The sequence below is a fragment of the Thunnus maccoyii genome, chromosome 3 (assembly GCF_910596095.1).
Source record: "Thunnus maccoyii chromosome 3, fThuMac1.1, whole genome shotgun sequence".
Classification (NCBI taxonomy): domain Eukaryota; kingdom Metazoa; phylum Chordata; class Actinopteri; order Scombriformes; family Scombridae; genus Thunnus; species Thunnus maccoyii.
The window spans coordinates 11,216,528-11,233,889 of record NC_056535.1 but is presented as its reverse complement, the minus strand read 5'-3'; positions in this window follow the sequence as shown (position 1 = coordinate 11,233,889).

Here is a 17,362-nt window from a genome sequence, read left to right as displayed (position 1 = left end):
ACCTACCTGTAGCACGTCGGCCCACATCATTGTGTCAATAATTCCCTGGTAAAGCCATTAGGCATGATCACAGAGGCCCAATTAACTCTGCAATGTGTGAGATGACAATCGTACATCATTAGCCCTATAATGGCATGCAGTGGCACAGCCTCTTTAAAAACAAACATCAAGGCTATTACTGGGGATATATGCCATCGTCAACGTTGTAGCTCCAACCATTCTGACTTGTGCTCAAATGCTCTGCTGGAGATGTGCATGTCAAGTGTTATGGGACATTACACCAAATGTGTTTCAATGAACTGCCACGGGTTTTTCAGATTGAATGCATCTTCATCAAGGCATATTTGTGATGATCAAGTATCTGGTATCTGCTTGTGATTGCTGCATAACAGAAATTAAGAGATATACTGTGTTGGTACCTATACACAGTATGTTTGCAATAAGGGACCTATACATTTGTGGGACAAGCAATGCAAAATGTCAGTAAGGCTGCTCTGTCACCCTGATTTAAATTCACCCATTCCTCGTCTCAGTGGGAGCTCACTGCGACTTCTGAGACAATTTGGTGGAGGCATCTCTGAGGGTAACCGATAGACTAGCTAATATGTTCTCTTATGGTATTTGCATAATGTCCATGGTGCATCGCCAGAGAGCTGTTCTGCTCCAGTTCCCCCTTGTAATATATCTGGCAGCGCTTCTAAAATGCAGTTGTCGCTGGCACTGGCTAACAAATCAGACGGTGAAGCCCCATCCAGAATATCAAAGGAAACACGGTTTCAAAATATTTGTTTACCATCTGCTTTTGGACTATGTCCTGCACAAATCAACTTGATGAGATTGATTCTTTTTTTCTTTTTTTTTTTTTCCTTAATGCCTCGTCGGAGGCATTAAGCCTAGAAGGAAAACACTGCTGTGGTTGACAGGCAACCATCAGCTCTTTACTTTTGTTGACACAGCAAATCAACATGCTCTTAAAAGCTCCTCTGCCCACACATTCACAGAAATGTTTGTCCTCTAAGTTGGTGGCAGAGGTGGTATCCATCTGTGTGTCACTTCTGCATGAATTATATTGTGAAGTATTTTTGAAGTTCCTCTACACAGATGCTATTGTGATTACTGACCTAACTTCCTGTGTCTGTGTTTGATACAGTACCTGGACCGCTAGATGCATTTCAGCGCAGTTCATGCCGCATGTTAACATCCTGCTCATCCTGCTTATTCTATCATGCCACTTCCTTCCTGTCTTTCTGCACTCAAATATGTAGAAAAAGTGATGTTGCTATTCACTAAAAAGACATGACATCCACATTTATTTTAGAAATTCGGGACACCCTGAACTTTCTGACCTAAACTCAGTTCAAATAGCCCAAAATATTCAGTATGCTTTAAAAAAGGAGAAGGCAGAAACAAGGTCTGTCTTCATTAGTACCTAAGTATTTTTGGGTTTTCAATGAAAAAGTGGAATGCCATTTTTTTAGTTTTTGCCTCTGTTGCTTTTTTCTGTTTCCCAGTCAAGCAGCACTCATCAAAGAAGACAGCATACTTCTCTAGGGACATGACTATGCTCTCATCTATACATAGGTAAATACCATAGCATAGATTAAGACATGGGTGTATTCAATATACTCACTTAACAGCCTCAAAATATTGCAACTATATTATGTTCATTTATCCTCAAAAAAGAAGGGTCACAAAGGAGAGCGAGAAGGGTCAGAGACTGGTAAAGGCAACTGCACCATTTGCTTTCTTTCACAAACACAGTTTTATTAAACGCTGCCCTCTCATACTGCTAAAACCTAAAATCTTGTGTAGTAACAACTAATGTTTGTTCGGGTTGATGAACTGCCAGTATCGATGAAATAATTGACGTAACACTCAGTCTCCTCCTCTGTCACTCCCTCCTCATTAGTCATCTTGCCTCAACGCTCAGTTGACTTTGCTCTTCCTGTCAGGGGACGCATCTAATCGACTAAAGCGGGTGTTTTCTGCCTCAGTAACAGAAATTTGCAGGGGTATGAGGAGACGGGAGGAAGCTGTGGAATTAAATGTACTGTAGGGATGGTTTGTGTAAGAAAATCCTGTGTTCCAACTTTTTGACATTTAGCCAATATATTGACAGCGTTTGTCACTACAGTACAGATTTGGTGGGAGTAGTGAGATGCCATCCAACCCAGGCTGACCTGTCATGCTTCGATTCGCTGTCGCAGTGGCTCTTTGCAGGTGAAAATCCTAAAGCACAGAAGACAGGCAGCTCTGACAGTGAGGACAATTCTTCCTTAGCATCCAATACTGATAATCATCACAAACACCTCTGTGGTTGAATAATATGTATATATACAGTATATATATAATTTATCATGATGCTATTGTAACACTGTATGAAAGAGATGAGGGAGCTATAATTGTTTTTTAGCCCAATTAAAAGTTAAGTTTATTTATCCTCAACAAGGATTAAAAACACTTACCACAAAAATCACAGACATGCCCATATCTTTTAGTGTTATTACAGCTTACAGAAGTAAATGGAAAAAATTGGTTGTTAGTGAAATAATTTTATTTCCTGGCAGCATTTGTCAGCAGAAAATTGACTGTTTGCTAACCCCCTACCTCAAACAATCATGGATTTCTCCACATGCAGAAATGGTGTGCATGACACTGTAGAGAGTGTGATATTCTGCATCCAAAGAGTTTGGACAATGTGGTGTTCAGACTAAAAACACAAGAGCGGAAGTGTAAGGAATGAATTAAACAAAGTTTATCTGCTCTTACATAAGCTGCATTAATTAGCATGTCTGGCTGACTATACTACCTGCAGTAGTGAGCAAGTGTTACTTCTGATGCCAATATCTAACATCTTTAACTAACTGCATAAGTATGAGGATTACAAGTTAAGTTATAAAAATAAAGAATCACATTGCTTAGTTAGTTAGTTAAGCCTTGTGCCTTGTTTAAGTATAAAAAGTGATGAATACTGTTTGAAAATGTGTAAACAGCCAAAAATGGTCATGTTAGAATGAAATAAGAGAACTATTTCTGGTTCTGTGGCAGCTTCTTGACATTTTGTTTATTGCAAAAAGATTACAACAATTTCAGTGAGAGAAAGGAGGTAGATAGCTATGTTTAACTCTAAACAAGCTCTCAAAGTAGACAATAAAGAGAACAATACTCACATGAAACTGTCTGTCATTTTTATTATTGTTGTGTTTCTTCTTCTTCCTCTTCCACTCTTCCTCTGAAACATCAATGAAAAACAATCAAACACGACCATCAGATTTGTCACCGATACGACAGCATTTCTAGAAAGCTCCATTTTCCCTGTACACACTACAACGCCAAAATGGTGTTTTCAGTTTTACACGTTCTGGAGGCTGTTTTGGAAAAGCTCTGTTTCAGGGAAAAAAACGCTGTTTTAATCTGGATGGTGGGCCAAAACAGAGAGAAAACGATGTATTTACAAATTTAGCCGGCTTAGCATGGACATGGTCTTAGCATCCATCTTGAAGCGTTAGCCTATATATAGCCATCAAGTGCGTATTTAAGACCCCTTTACAGGGTTCTCATTTCATCACGTCAGCTGAAAACATTTAAAAGTCAGAGACATTAGCTTGATTAGCTAGCTAGCTACAGATACATAAAATTTGCTAGCAACAGTTGCCATTTCAGCCACCAAAAATGACAGTCGCCAGCTAGATATGAGAAGCCTGCTTTTATCTACCCTTTACCATAACAGAAATCTTGACAGTTGGGAATGGGGCTTTTAACTTCACAAGCATGGTAAGGATGGCTAGCAACAATTTCTGAAAAACATAAACACCAATGTAAACTGGTGCTTTCAGTCTTGTAAGTTAGAGGTAGTTTAGAAATCAGTTGCACCTTACATGTCTATAATAATTTCATACTTTTCAGTTGGTGTATTTTCTGAGCTCTGCAATCATCAGTTTCACAACAGCTGTTGAACACTTGAACTCAGGACCACAGTCTCCTCCTTAAGATACCACTTGGAGTAATTCATATCTGTCGCTGAGTAGACATACATAGGCAAGTTAAACAACTACATTTAAAATACAGCTTCTATTGTATTTGCTGATTCAAAACAAATACAAGAGCCTGCATGTATATGTTGAGTAACCAGACATTAAATAACTTCATCTGCATCATGTAAAGACTAAAACATGGGTAACTGAATCGCAAACAGTAGAAAGAGCTGAAAATGCAAAGAAAAAACTTGTAAGCTTATATTTGTGAGAACAGAAAATGGCCTTCATGATGACTTTCACACAGGCTCTGGTCCCACCATGGAAAATTGCTTCTTTTGGTGTTTGTGCGTCTGCACCACACCTTTTCAAATCATAACCAAAGCTCCTAAACACGAACACACCGGAAGGTTGGAAATGTCAAACGCACCTCTTTTCTTTTCCCCCTTGGTATTCCATTGCTGTCTCGCAACTCCATTTTTCTTGCCTCTTTTGTCCCTGTCCTCTCTCCCTTTCAGTGGAGATGGAGAGGGTGAGGGAGTGGTGCCAGCAATGTCACGGTTGGAGAAAGCTTATCCTGGGTAGAGGGGTCTGTGTATAGAGTCAATCAGAGCTGTACAAACCCTTGATTGCCATTGACATTTACCGGGGGCCCATTTCCAATTAATCTTCAAGGGCCTCCACCTCTTGAAGCCTGATTACGATTTTCCCCCCGACAAACTGGCTAATTTGTAATTGGCCATGTGTCTGGCGGAGGAGGCTCTCCTTTATCACTGCTAGATTGAGATGTGGGTAAAAAGGAGATAGATGAGAGTAAAGGGCCCTACCCAGCCTGTCTGCATCCTTTAATTATTTTCATACATATAATATATAAACTATTTCGATTTATAATTGAAATACACAATATAACTATATAAATACCAGATACAAGTCTCAGAAGTTTGTCTTTCGGTATATATTTAAAGCCACTATGTGTCAAATTTTTATGTGATTATAGCATTTTTCTAATTATTGTGACAGCAGTTTAATGAAAATTAGAGCAGTCTTTCTGTTGCTTTCAACACATTCATCTCAGTGTCCATTGCTAAGATCCAAGGGGGAGGGCATTGCAGCGTGCATTGCAGCGTGCATTGCAGACGCCATTGGTGTCTCTTTTATTGCAGATACTAGCACTGGGAGGCGCCAAAGCTGGATATTTTCAACACATGGGGTACTGTACTTTAAAGAGTGGCCACAACACACTGCAACTTAAGAAAACAAAAGCTAATTCATAAAACACAAGCATCAGCACATAAATCCTATTCATAATAAAGCACAGCAAATAAATAAGACAATAAGACAATGAGACAATTTAGACAATTTAAGAAACACATTAACCGATATGTCGATGCATATGTGGCATAAAAATATTACTGCAAATATGGAAAACACAAGCAAATACAGAACGCTGAAAGTTGTACAGAACAACATAAATAAGTTACAGTACAATAGTTTCTGGGCAACACTAAAACCTGATGAGCACGCTGACAAGACTAATGCTAGCTATATAGCCGATATAATATAATAATATCGGAATCCTGAAATCAGAATCTTAATCTTAATCTTAAAGCTAATATAAATATTTCTGAAATACATTGATGAGTAGTCATTCATTTTTTTTTAGTATTCCCTGGAAATATTCATTGTGTTTATTTGCAGTATCTTTTGTTTGTTTGTTTTTTACTTAATGCTGCCTATATGTTGTCAAAGTGGTGAATATGTTTTATTGATTTGCTTATGTTTTCTTACATTGTTGTGCATCGAGTTGTCTTGGCCATACTATTAAAAACCCAAATTTGAACAATGATTATTTTATTTCTGCACCTCAGAGTGCGCCTCACCTTTTAAAAGTTACAAGTAAAAATGTAAAGCGCTTTATGTAGTAAATGCCCACATGATGGCACAATATGCAACACAAGCATATCAGTTTTTCCTCGGTTCATCATCTAAATTTTCCAAATTTTAAATAATTCCAATAAGTAACTTTTTAGATATCCTGCTAGCCAACCAAAACAACAACAAATGTGACCCAAACCTTCCTTGGCAGAGATTAGAACAAAGGCATACTGTAGGTTTGAATATCAGATATCATTTGTAACATTCATACTGTGCAAGTTGTTGTTCAAACTTTGTAAGTTACATTGCCTGTTGTGTACAGTCTCATTCTTAGCAGAAAATGTGGCCTGGCAGCGTTGACCATGCTGCTAGTCTGGAGCCATACTGTTGGTGAGGCTGCATGCTGCATGTTATTTAGACCCTCACATATAGTGAGTATATCAGATCCTGCTGTGAACACAGACACATACATACACATGCACCGCCTGCATGCTGGGAGATACTTATTCAACCAGCAAAGACACATGATTGTTCGCAGACACACACAGAGTAGAAGAGATGGAGAGAAAGAGGAGAATGTATATGAATATATGTGTATATTTAGCTCTTTTGAACAGATCTGCCTCTAACTTCATGGATATTATTTTATAAACATTCCCACACAGAAAGCACCATCATTATCAAAGATACAGTGCATTCACATCCTGTACTTCTTTGTGTGTAGTCGCCTACTTTCTCTCTCTCCCTTTGTCTGCTTTTCTCTGCTCTCTTTTTCTCTCTGTTCGTCAAACACACACATACACACTTCCTCACAAAAGCAGTTTTTTTTTAATATAGTGGTAGATGTACACATTGTCCCTCATTCATCTGTAGACGGTATCAGTCAGAGACATGTATACGCCTGTTAACTCACACATACACATACACACCTTTTTTCGGGTCTTTTTCTTTCTTTTTTTCTGTTCCTTTCTGCTGTCTTCCATCTCTCTGTTTCACCACTGCTGCTGGATCACGGGGGGGAGGGAGGGCAGTAGTGGAAGTGGGATACCCAGACTGCCCATTCGCCCTGCCCAGCCCCTGCACCAGCTTGATAACGCCATCCCCGTCTCCCCCTTTCCCCCCATGCCACCACCCCCTACTCCTCCCTCTGCCCCAGGCTGCTGTGCTCTGCAGACCGGTGCCCATGGCAAAGCCACCCAGGAATCTTATCTGCTGCCCAGGCTCATTCCTGGCCCTGCCTGTCTGCCTGCCTACTGCTGCTATGCATGCCCTTTGTGTGTCTGTGTGTGTGTGTGTGTGTGTGTTTGTGTTTGTGTGTGTGTGCTCTCCACCTGCCCATTTGCAACACTTTCTTTCTCTCTCCCTCCCTCCTTCTGCCTGTTTGTCTGTTTGTCTTTCTACCGGGAAGTCTGAAATCTTCCCAGATTTCCTGACTGTCTGCCTGATCACGTGCCACCGGGGTCCTGACCTGGTCATATACAGCAGTCTCGGTGTGTCTTAATGTCAGCCTGTTGGACAGTCAGTTTTTCAACATGCCTGCCTGGATCCCATGACTGTCCCTCTGTCTTTATGCTTGTCTACCCACATGTGCGTCTTCCTCTATCACTGTCTATCTGCTACTCTGTATTTCTGCGTGTTTTTCTACCTGTCATCTTACTGTACATGCTTCGCTGTCTCTCTATCTGCCAGTCTGTTTTCCTGTCCACATCTACCAGTTTGTGTATCCATCGGTCACATCGCTGTCTGTCTTTCTGTTTTCTTCACTGTCTGCCTGGTGTATCTGTTTTCCTCCATGTTTGTCTGCCTGTCAACTTACATTCTTGTCTTTCTCTCAATATGCCTGTTTATTCTTTAATGATATATTTTTTTCTCTCTGCCTGCCTCATTAGTCTTATATTAATAAGCTTACAGCTCCAGAAGACTTCAGTTAAGCATACAGTGCTCCTAGACATTATATGAAATGCACAAGTTTAAAGCTGCTCTAATTAATATTTTATATTAACAATGGATCAAATGACTACTGTAGTGTGACACTCAGTGATGAACCCACAGAGAATAATCTCTGCAATCCTTCTCTCTGAAGTTACCGGCAGCTCTATTGAGCATTTTAGTGTCTTTTAGCTCATTGTTTTGGTTTGATGGCCAGCTTTACTGTTTTGGTTCACTCTGAAAACAGCAGGCGGAAAAAGCTCTAAAAACCAACAGTACACCCAAATCCTGTCTCCTAGCAATTACATTTATATAGCACTTGCAAAATGCTGATACTGAACGTATCAATAAAATGTTCATTGTCTGATCTTGCAATACAATATCTACTCAAAGCAACTACAGCATTATTCAATTTTTTATGGCTAGGTTTAGACAATCACAGCATTTGGTTATGGTTAGGAAAAGATGGTGGTCTTGGTTTAATACAGGAAAAAGTCTGCAGTGACTTGAGGCATGAGACCGGCAATTATGTTTGTCACCACAATGTAATTGGGAAAACAAATTAGTACTCTATACACATCATTTCTAGGGGACGGGGTTGATATACAACATGCCCAGCAACAAACGGAAGCTAGACCAAGTTAGCAAGCTGGTGAACATAGTGGAGCATTTAACAGATAAAGAGCTGGATACTGGAGACCAAAAACAGAGCTAAAAGAAAAGTAAATATTGGTCTTTTGCTAACATGTTCCCTGTATCAGCTTTATAATAAGGTGATAATATCTCATTGTTGTGTTTAGAACTTGTTGCCCTGCCTACAAGTAATCAAAAAAGTATTTTAAACTATATTTACGGGATGAGGCCAGTGAATTCCATATTCCGCTTATTGTTAACAAAATACCAAAACCAATGATGTGTTAGTCAGTCTCAAATTGTATGACTATCCTCAGTGTCACTTAGCCCCAAGCCAAAACTTGGTTGCAAATACATTATCTTCTTCTAAGGCTCTGTAATGTCCTAAAATGGGCCAGCACTGAAGTCTCTAGCATCAGAGGTAAATAACACATTTGGATTGTGGATTTATACACATACGGTGCTCTACTGAGTACTTATGGCAGAAGGACGGTGTATGTAGGAGTGACTCAAAATAAACTACATGTCCATGTTCAAGGTAATGAAGGAACATGTCACCCAGTGCAACCGTGTGGCTCTCTGATGTGTTTTTGAGCACAGAGGAATAACATAAATCCAGCTTTGGCTGCACAGGCAATACTCATTAGTAGGATCAATTCAGTGTTGGTTTTGGTCTTTTCGTGGGATTTGTAAGAAATAAGAAAAAATATACGTTATCACCAGCATTATCCTTTAAAGTGCTCAAACTATTCCCTGGCACAATTCATATCTGGTGTGTTTCTGCATGCCTATATATATGTGAGAAAGTAAACCTGCTGTTTGATTTCTTTGTGTGACTTTCACGCTGCACGACATGTGTACATCACCCATTATTCAATTACATTAGACAACAGAACGAAAGGCATTCATTACCTTGAAACTCCTGGATATGACAAGAAAAAACAGCTAGAGAGAGAGAGATAGAAGCCCCAGAGCACTCGTCGTCTCAACAATTGACATGAGTAATAATCGACATCTCCACCGACACGCCATTCAAATCTCCTCCCATCGACATCTTTGATATTGCTCCAGGCGTTGTTCATTTGTTGTTCCACACGTCCGTCATGGTACAACTAGCCCCCCGCCACCCCCACCCCACATCCAGCCACCCCTAAAAACACACACACAAACACAGAGACACATACACTTCTCATTCTTCGCTGTCTGTGGCTGAAATGACTATTGATGTTTGGGTTTGGATTTGAAATATGTTGGAACAGGGAAAGGTGTTGAAGGGTGGTGGTGAAGAGGGGGATTAGTTTGGACATAAAACAGCTCTACCCTAGGAGGGCAGTGAGAGGGCCATTTCACAGGGGGTAATCCCAGATATTATGTTCATTCCCTTTCTTTGTAATTTTATTAATGGTGAGAACATTAATCCTCACTCAGTCTGAGACCAGAGAGTCGGCAGTAGAACAATTTTTTGGTGGTGGGTGAGAAGGATTTGTTGTTCACATTGAGAGGGGACTATTTTTTAGTTTTCCTTAGTCTCTCTGAGCGTATTTTCTTTGCCACACTGATGTAATGAGCTGCTCACACAGGCTTCTTTGTCTTGTTTGTCTGTATTCCTGCTGGATGATTGTGTGGCTGTATGTTCCCTAAAAACAAGTGATGGGGGGGTGGAGGGGGATTAAAGACACCGCAGTGTACGCATGTCTATGTCTTTACCTTGTCCTTGTCTCTTTGTCTTTACCTGCCTCTTTTGGTCTGTTTATCTCTTTGTGATGGAGGTCAATCATATTATTTCTCAATCAAAATAGTGATGCGTAATACCCGTGCTTTCTTAGTTTCAGTTCATTTAACAAAGATAATAGAGATTGATGTAAATATTCCATATGACATACCATCATTCTGCTAATGATGTTTTGTTGATTACCACATTAGCTGCCCTAATTCTACCTTCACATGAAGAATTACAGCAAACATGATGTTAATGTTGAACGTGTAATGAGAATCGGTAGCTTCTTTTGGTTGGCCATGTTCATTGGACCATTCTTGTTACATGGGCAGTGAAAATGAGGTAGCTCATTCTAAAGTCAAAGGGAATTTAACATCAATAAATCATCACCGTGTTAATTTTGATCACCATAAATCACCATAAAGAAGCAAGTCCATCATTGTGAAAATTGGCAGGCTCTATCGTTGAAGCTGTCAAAGCTTCTGACAGTGTTGGAGCAAATGAAAGTTTGATAGAACAAAACTTCCAACATGTCTAACAATGCCGGGAAACAGTGACTGGATGGGATAAGGCTCATGGGATATGCAGTCTACATTTTAGAAACTCAGTTATCATCTCGACAATGTCCTCATTTGTTATGGTAATTATACAGTGCTAAGGTATCACAGTTGGGTGGCACAGAGGCTCAGTGATTAACACTGTCACCACGCAGCAAGAAGGTCCCGCACTTGAGCACAGCCTGGATAGCTGGGGCCCTGTGTTACTGTGCTCTCCGTGTCTGCCTGGGTGCTCTCATTTCCTCCCACTGTCCATAGGCAAGCAGGTCAAGTGAAACGTAAACACACAAATTTAATTTGAGTGGGAATATGTTTGTTTATGTGTTTATAGCCCTGTGATAGAACTATGTCCTGTCTAGGGTATACGTCTTGTCAGTGCATACTGGGATCCCTACAGCTTTGAACAGGTTAAAACGATATAGAAAATGAATGTATGGATATCACATTTGATTGCAATAATGTATTAAAAATTACATTACCTTTTTCACCTGTGTGAAATTGGGCTAGTTTTAGATCATTTGTATCTACTGTATTTGAAACAAAAGAGGAGGTTGCCTAAGATTATACAAAATATAATGTGGCAATGTGGATGTGGTTTTTAGCAAATAGTTCTCAGACAAGACTGAAATAGTATTATATTTTCAGCTATGGATTAGTACACATTTGCCGTACTGGTGAGTTGTTACGGCACCAGGATGATGTATGTGAGAGTGACTCAAAATGAACCACAACGTCACATGTTTATGTTAAAGAAGGAACATGTCCCCTAGTGCAACTATGTGGTCTAATTTATGTGTTTTAAAAGTTTTTGGACCACAATGCAGCTCTGCGGCAATTTTACACTTATGTGAAATTGAGCTAGTTTTATGTATTGGTTTTAAGTTTTCAACTGATATTCATTCTGCATTCTGAGAGTCTGCCTACTAGTGATGGACAGCACTGTGTGGTTGAAATCAATATCACACAATATTAATGCCTTTTTCCCCTTATATCAGTATATATTATGAATGTGCATAAATTCACATATTTAAAATATAAAATTGATGCTCAGCTCAATGAACTTGCTTCCATTGTTAAGCTTTTCATCAAACAATAATATTAAATATTGAATTATTTGAACGTTTTTTTTTTTTGCCCTTCCAGGTTCTATTAAAATAAATTACATTTACACTTCTTTCTATCTGAAGTCACAGAATCATTCAACATGTTTGATGAGGTTTTCATGTCTTGTACATCAGGCTTCTTCTTGGACAAAGCCAAGACTTCCAAGCATCATTTTCACATCTATATCCATTTGGATTGTGCTTCTTTTTTGTTGAATATAAATGAATGGGAGAGGAAGCATCAATTCCACAACACGCCTCAGAGACATCTGGTTCCCTACAGGCTTTGTGTCAGAGCCGCACTTCCAGGCAGGTGCATTCCCTTTGTGTTTGAGACAGGGGAGCAGAGTGCTGCGGTGTGGAGGAGATCGATCCACCCTGGGAAGTGTTGTCTCTGCCTCTGCATAACATGAGGTTCTAACATAAAAGGAGAGGTCAGCCAGCTAGAGTTGGGCCGACACACCTGTGTCCATTAGGCATTTGTGTGTAGGGTCACATGTACAGTATACACACACATGCTATACATATACCATCACCCACACTTATCTTCTGGTGCACTGAATAGCACTGATGAAAATTTCAGACACTCCTAAATTTAAAAAAAAAACAGCTCCATGTGATTTTGGGTTTGCCAAAGTTACTTTTAAAAATAGCTCATTTTTATGTTTGTCTAACAATGATGTGAGGATCTCAGGCTCTTTTCAAATTGTGGATGTGTATGTACATTTGTGTAGGATGAAGTTGCCTTAGAAACATCTCCTAGCAGCATCATACCAGTTAACTTGCCAACTTCCTAATGATTCAGCACCTCAGTCTAGGTGGGTAATGAACAACAGCGCCACATCATGTTTCTCTCTCTTTATGCAGGAGGGCATATAACAAGAAGAAAATAACATTTCTAACACAGCATTTTGTTTTTTGTGAAAAAAAATAAGAACTCATTTTACTATCCAAAGTTTATTTTATATGCAAATATGAAAATAACCACAAACTATCAGTCTTGGGGTGCACTACCTGTAAACTTAATGTAACCAAAAAGGAGAAAACAAGTTTTGGAGCATTATCTTTGCTTTTAATTCTATAAGCAGCTCCCAAACGTTGTTCATGCTGTGAAACAACACACAATGCTATGAAATATGATTTCAGGACCTGGAGTCAGTATATTCAGTATATAGCTGCTACAGTTTATAACACAATACTGTTAGTACATTTTTCTTGTCAGCTGCATGAGTGAGTTGGAAAAAAAGATAGTGAGGGGCAACACTGAACCTAGCTAGCCCTTGTGATGTGTCTTTCCCTTTGGGCTTACTATATCCAGATTAAGGGAGAGTTCACAGATAGGCGACAGGCTCCAGCACCCATATCCAATCAGACGGTTCCCTCAGGGGAACCATGTGGTGCACACATATGTGGCCACAGCTTCACAGCATGACACTACAGTGTCCTCCAGGAGTCCTCCATGAGGATCATGGGAAGCTGTGAGGGGAGTGCAGCACTTTGAGTGAACACTGGGCGATGTATTTGAAGATTAGGCAATGAATTTATGAAGACTGGCAAAAATGTCATGGTTTATATTATGTTCTTGCTGCAGCATGAGTACAAGTAGGAAGACAAGGGGGGAGGGGGGGCATACTCATGTGCTGTCATCCGCGTTTTTGAAGGCTCATACTCTTCAAGGCTCTCCTTCCTTCTGCTCAAAAGCTTTTCTGAAAGTCTATTTGTAACACTGCTTGCTTCTTTCCTGCTCTCTTTATCCAACTACACAATGTGGGCGCTGTATCCACGTCTGTGTGCATTGTAATGAATATAGGCACGTGTGTCTGTGTGTGTGTGTGTGTGTGTGTGCCCGCATAAAAATGCTTTATGTGGCCCACGTGTGTAGCACCGCCAGCTGAAGAATGAGTCATATTTTCTCTATCAAAAGGAGACACAAACTGTATAATGTACATCCACCTCCTGACTAAGATATTTAGGAACAGCCTTCTCTCTTTCTCTCTCCTCCTTTCTCAACTCCATTATGAAATTTTTCCATTGCAGCATCATATATATACTACACCTTTCCACGGTTTTAGGACTGCATTACATTTTATGAAAAACCTCACACAATGACATCGGGCCCTAGAAACCAAATAACCCAGCCCCACTCCCAGAGCCATCACACTTGATCCGTGTGTGAATGAATCACACTATGCTACCATTTTCCTCTCATCTCCCTTCCTGCCCCCTACAGAACCGGAGCAAAGCCATTGCTCATATTTTCACTGACAAAAGAGGTGACAGTGAAAGGAAAGTGAAAAGGCTATAATAAATGCTACGGGAGAGGTACAAGGAAGAGAGTGCAGCGTTTGAAAACGGTAACCTTTTTCAGATGCTGATTTAGTATTCATTATTAATGACCTTTCTCTACCTGAGCAAAGCTGTTGCCAGGAAGCCCCTTCGTGTTTGTGTCTGCCAGAAAGCTAGGGGCAGACGCTACGGCCTTGTTCAGACTTGTTGGCTGATGGATTTCTACACTTGGTATGCATCTTTCGCACAAATACTGTTTAATTTGTCCCACTGAGTCCACATGCTGAGTAAAGAATAGTATGAACATAGTGGGCAAGATGTTAAAGTTCAGAGAAGCATGCTAGACACAAATTAGGGGTCAGACAGGGAAGATTGGTATTTTGGTATTTACATTGTCTGTCACTACCTGGCAGGAAAGAAGACAGGCAGAGCAGCATGCAAGCGCAGGGGAAGACAGGCAGGATGAGAAATCCTCCTTTCCTCTCAGTCATCTTGCATTTACTGCTTTCTATCTCATCAAAAAGCATTCTCATGCTAATTGAACTTAAAGAGCATCCATGCGTACAGCACAGTGTTAGTGTGCGCCTGTGGATGTGCATGTGCGTGTGTGTGTTTGTGAGTTTGAACAATCGCCTCAAATGTGCTCATCCAGGCTCGGTATTCTATTCACAGTGCCTACACCCTGACAATCGGTCCTACACTGTGAAAGACATACTCCTAAGCACATTCAAACTTCACTGCCAGGCAGTACAGTAAAACTGATCTATCTATCTATCTATCGCTCCACCTGTCTGTTTATCTAGCAATCCCTTCCATCATTCTGTCATCCTTTTGTCTGTCTGCCTCCATTCATCTGTCATTATCAGACAAAAAATGTAACACATACTTCCTCTCCCCAACCGATAAGACTCTACACATCACTCAGGAGCAAACCACGGGGGCCCCAGAAAGACACATATTCACACACCAAAACTCTGCAAGAACTCACCTCAATTACGCCATTATTTCTTTTGTTGTCATTTTTCTCTCCAAGATTTGAAACATATTTTTATGCAGCCTCTTTTGTCTAACCAAATGCCAAATTATTATATTGCAATCACAGACTCTTCTCTGTGCCAGAGATTTAACTGCACCGTCAATATTCGCTATCACTTCCCCTTAGCAGCTATAATTAGACTGCTTACTGGGATGGTATTGTGAAGAACCTAAGCCAAACCAAAGTCTCTGAGCCTTCTGTGAGGAGAGAGCTTTGAGAAAAACAATTAAAAGACCTTGTTTTGCCGTCATCAAGTAACACACAGGGCTGTAGATTTGCCAGACCATGTGGTTCATTGATATTCAGTGATTCATGTTCAGGTAATTTTATAACAAAACGTATGCTTTGGGACCTCTATGGAGTGAAATACCTCTAAAGAGGTTCATTGCACATATTAGACATCCATGAATGGATCCTTAATAAAGAAAATCAATGATAGATTATCTGTGTGTAACTGGTTTCCTGACATTTTCTGGATAGGTGGATCAGCAGCAAGACTACCTCCTTACAGTACATAACATATCTGTAAACTTGTCACAGCAGCATTGTGTGTGTGTGTGTGTGTGTGAGTGTGTGGAAGGACATCTGTGTTCGTAAACAAAATCTCAGCTTGACAAGGCTGGCGGAATTTCTGGGTCACATGAACAAAGACAAGCTCATATTTGCTTCTGCATGTGGGTTTGCTCACTTGTCTGGCAACCATCACACATACAAGTGAATTCCAGTGATCTAAAAATACAATATACACATACACATGAACGAGCACACACACACTTCCACACAAATGCAATGGCACGAACACTACACCTTATCCTTACTCTAGACATTTTTTTGCCCAGGGGTATACCAGAGAACTAGGTGTTATCGCACTCCCCTGTGAGTCCCACTTTCCTCCCCAGAGCAATTAATGACAACATGGTGTCAGAAACTCTGGCCCCAAAATGGCTGCCTATCTGGAATGGAGGTGTCACATCACCCTGACAACCAGGTCAAGCCCTCCGAGTATCATCAGTGTGCGCCAACAAAGCCAGGGGTCAGAGTTCATCTCACCTTGTGACCCCTCTGTGGAATTGATCTGTTGTAGTGGAAATTGGATTTTGGTGCTGCATGATTCAGACAACAGCCAGACATTGAAGACATTTTCTGCCTTGAATGATTGACTAGATGACTCATGGCATCAGACACAACAATACGATATTATAGTCACGAAGGAACTACAAAAAAATTAGGGTAATTTTCTGTCATGTTTCTCAAGTATGCCTTTGTGTGTGGATCTGTGCGCCTTAAGCTATATTAAAGTGCACAGTGCATGCACATGTGTGTCTTTACGTGCCAGGGTGTATGTGTGATGTTGTCAAGAAGCTGGTGTTTGTCAAGAGGTTTGTGTTTTGGGGGCAGCAAGTCAGTCAAGGAGAGGAGCTGTCAGCCAGGCTGATCTGTGCAGCCGGCACTCGGCACAAGCAGAGACGCCCACCCATGTCAAATGTTACAGCACTAATCTCTTTCCAATGCAGCCCAGGTATAACTGCAGGGGCGAGAGAAAGACACACCTCATTGCTCCTCAGAATGAGATTCCCAGGAGACTCCACAATTCACAAATCTACAGGCTTTATTTAAATGAAATCCATAGCATCTTGTCATTGTTTTGAGATCAGCTCATTTTAGAAACTTTGGGCAATCGGCAACAATTGTATTGGATTGTATGCCTGTTCATATTTTGCACTGCAGCATTTGAAATCAGTAAAACTTGTGTATGACTGTGGAAATTATTTTTATTGCCTCTGCACTGAAGTCTGATGCTTTGCACACTTATATGAGTTAAATGTGTGTAGCAATATTTTAGGACCTATGCTATACGTGTGTGCTAATTTTACTTCCCACAGTATGATCACGTTGTGTATTAAACTAAACAAAGGCTTTAAGACATGTTTAGTCCAGTTTAGTCCACGCATCTGCTGGAAGGATATTTCACAAATTATTTTAATGGTTCTAATGTCTTATTGAATGCATTTGTGGCTTTGTTTGTTTTTGCCCAAGGGGAGATAATACGCCGCCTCTCATCCCAGTGTCAACAAACTTCCACTGTAAGACTTTTCATTCCACACATGACCCAGTAAAATCCTTTTTTCCTCAGGAAATTAAGAAATATTCAGTCTCCCTGTTACTGGTTATGTTTGTATGGCTTTCTGCATATTTGTGTGTATTTAATTATTAATGCTCTCATAAACAAATCATTTTATATGTAAACTAGA